The sequence below is a fragment of the Asparagus officinalis genome, chromosome 8 (genome assembly GCF_001876935.1).
Source record: "Asparagus officinalis chromosome 8, Aspof.V1, whole genome shotgun sequence".
In the NCBI taxonomy this organism is placed as follows: Eukaryota; Viridiplantae; Streptophyta; class Magnoliopsida; order Asparagales; family Asparagaceae; genus Asparagus; species Asparagus officinalis.
This window is the reverse complement of record NC_033801.1, coordinates 240,280-243,651: the sequence shown is the minus strand read 5'-3', so window position 1 is coordinate 243,651 and position 3,372 is coordinate 240,280. Positions and strand designations below refer to the sequence as shown.

Genomic DNA, 3,372 nt, shown 5'->3' with positions numbered 1-3,372 from the left:
CATAGCGAAGCAAGGCAGTTATAATTAAATGTTTGGCAGCAGATGGCTGAATCGGCGAAGAAGGTACTTGTTTTGTTTCCTGCTCATAAAGTCGCTGAACTGCCTGATAAAATGGTTAGTTTGGGCCAGAGGGACTCGTAGAAAAGGTAAGTTATTGGCTAGTGCGGCGAATCTCTCAGAAGGTGATGAATGGAGAGTGCTAAAAGGTATTGATATTCTGCATAGTGCGACGCGTCTGAGCAAATAATTGGAATTCCTAGTGTTTCATAAGCCAACCTTTCCTTTCCGAGCTCATTAGTATTTTTCTCTAATTGAAGTTGGTTGAACTTTGTGCAATACGTTGCTATGGGAGATTTGTGAATGTTTTCTCAACAAATGACCCTGGATCTTGAGTGACTTCACGTCAAAGTTATCCTATTTATTTCTCATAGCAAATTTTTTTTATTAACATCCTAATTATTTATGATCTGGTTACTATTATACAGGTTTACTAACTCAAGACTGGCTCATTCAGGCCGTGGAATTACCCTGTGATCGAAAATGTTGGTGCATAAACTTTCTCATCTTTTCTTTTCTTTCTTTTCGTCTGCATTAATGAACAATTTGCGCTATATCAATATCATGGTCAAGTGATGCTAGTCATCTTAATTGATTGGACATCTTCAATACGTCACCTATCAGCTATGCAGACCGGTCCTGCAAACAACTGAACTCGACTCTTACTATCCTGTTATTTTATCTGCCCGTGCCGAATCCAAAGGAAGTTCAATCAAAGTGACCCTAACCCTCTCAATATCAATTTTATGGCAGAACATTTAACAGAAATAAGAGCTTCTAATTCTCATGGTTGAGCCTTTGGACGGACAAGTGGCGGTGAGACGCAGTTATGGAAAAGAGAGTCATGATATGCAGTAAGTGCAATGTATAATGAGAGTATCCATGAACCTACAACTCTTCACTGCCATAAAGATCAAGAGACATCACAGAGTGTCCTGTCTCAGTAACTATGCAACTAGAGTGGTCATGTTGGATATTAGCGGGACGGTGTTATTGAGCGAGAGTTGTTGAGAGGTGGAACTTGCCGGCGGAGCATGCCTCATCTCATTGATGATCGGAGGTTGAGATGGGCTTCATCATATTGGAGAGGACAGTTCTTGGACTAATGGGGTGAGAGGAAGGAAATTGTCGCAAGTAATTAGGAACATTAAGACTGGCGACATTGCAATTTCCTACAAGCACATCTCAAGACAATCTTAACAGAGAATTGTCACTGCCTCTAAGTCGGTAATTGCCGTATGGAATATAAAATTCAACATTACATACTAGAACACAGAATTTACTGCCCGTTACTGTTGATGAAGAAGTGAGACTCGTACTTGAAATGAGCTCTCTAGCAATGGAAAGAGAGAAGTTGAGGACCAACCGCAACGCATTTCGCTCAATCAAGTTGAATGTCCCGCAAGAAAATGAGGTACCAAGTTACAATTTCCGCATAATCAAGTGAGATTATTGGCAGAGCTTCTCAGAGCTTCAGCTTTTTCTTAGAAGTTGAATTGTTCAGCATTCCTGCATATGGTTCACCAAGAGTTGAATGGTCGGAATTCATACTAAAACTTGACTACAGATTTTGAACAATCAATCTTACATTAATTCGCAAGTGGGGGATGTCAATTTAATGTTGCGCGATTGTATCAAAGGAAATTAGAATAACAAAGACGTATCATCTGAGCTCCAAAGCTAGAAAAGAAAATAAAACAAAACAGAAGAAGGAAAGAATTGAAAAAAAAATAAGAGGAAGAGAAGGCTCGGCAGCATCTAACTATGTTAGTTCAGAAACAACTGGTGCCATACCGATATCGTTATCTGTAAAGCATGCAAGAAAGGTCAACGAGCGTGGCGAATCGAAAACTCATGCCTGCATAGGACTGCAGAAAGTGAACTGCCTCTTGATATCTCGCAAACTAAGAGCAGAAGGTTGCCTGGCCTGGATAAAATCTCTGAGCTATCGAAATCTCAGAACCTAAACAGTGATGACTCGCTACAGGTGCTGCAACAAGGAAACAGTAGTACTTTAACTAGTTGGGCAGCTGGAAAAAAAACAAAGCAAACAACGATACCAATTGAAATTTCCTCTGCGCTTTTGAACAAAAGAATAATTGGGTTAAAACAAAAAGAAAAAAGAAAAACATCTGGAGGAGAGATGCAAGAATAAACACAGCAGATATCCGGAGCGGCTTTTTAGGCCAGAAGCAAATATTTTTTGAACCGAAGCGCCAATGCTACGCTCAAGATTGACTGTTTTATACAGAAGCTACTCTCCTTTTCTGAGCACTTTGTGTCCATCTTACCCTCTCGATTAAACTCTTCCGTCGCTACAATCTTCCCTGTCTTGCGCACTTTGCGTGTTTCAATCGTTACATTAAAATCTCTACCGCCCAGCTGGAGGTCGTCCGCGGCAGCTAATTGGATGCGAGGCTAATGGCAGGGCCCTGATTACTTCTGGTTTGTCTTGCCTGGAGTGGGTGAGTTCGATTAACAGAGAACTCAGAACCGATTAAGGACAATACTCGACCAAGAATGCTATCTCATGCAAAAGGTGGGAATTCTAAACCTACAACCCAACAACAAGAACAACAACAAAGCTTTTATGCAAAACATTCAGGTTGGCTAGAAGAACCCTTTGTTCCTGTCCAACCTTTTTATGAATCTCCTTCATTAAAATTTTCAAACGCCAAACCTGCAAGGACAGAAATCTTGAAGGCAGCACAGTCTCCCCCAATTTTAGATATCAATTCAAAGGAATCCAAAGACTGTACATTCAATAGTAACTGCATAAAGGTCCACAGGAGATGACACCACAGCCATCTTGCAGAGATACACAATCTTAGTGTGTTCGCATGCTAAAACAAGAAAACAACTGTACACCACGGAACAAAAATTGCATCTTTTACCTTCACATCGGCTCAGGAATGGATATAGTTGCACGAGGCTCCTTTCTTGCAGTACCCATGTCTGTGGAAGTTGCAAATTCCTCTCTGCTCTCCCTCGCCACCGCCATTCTGATTTGAAGCACCACCATTCATACTTCCTTGTCCAGTTCCCTGCACAGGTGTTCCCCAAGCAGCATTCTGATTTGTATTTCCTTCTGTTGGTGCAACCCAAGATGGACTTGGGTTTGCACCCCCAATGACAGGTGCAAACCAACCAGGATTAACTGCTGCTGGATTTACCTGCATTGGCATTCCCCATCCAGCATTAGGGTTTGCCATTGCCTGTGCTCCCCAAGCCAAATTAGCATTTACATTTCCCTGCGTTGGAATTGCCCAACCTAGGTTTGGGTTCATAGTTGGCTGAGCTGGCGGGCCCCACCCC

The 3,372-nt window shown here is 41.9% G+C and overlaps 1 protein-coding gene across 1 annotated transcript in view; it reads right to left on the bottom strand.

Moving 5' to 3' along the window:
• The window catches only part of LOC109822585 (zinc finger CCCH domain-containing protein 19-like), a 16,694-nt gene that overhangs the window by 2,188 nt on the left and 11,134 nt on the right, over window positions 1-3,372 (bottom strand).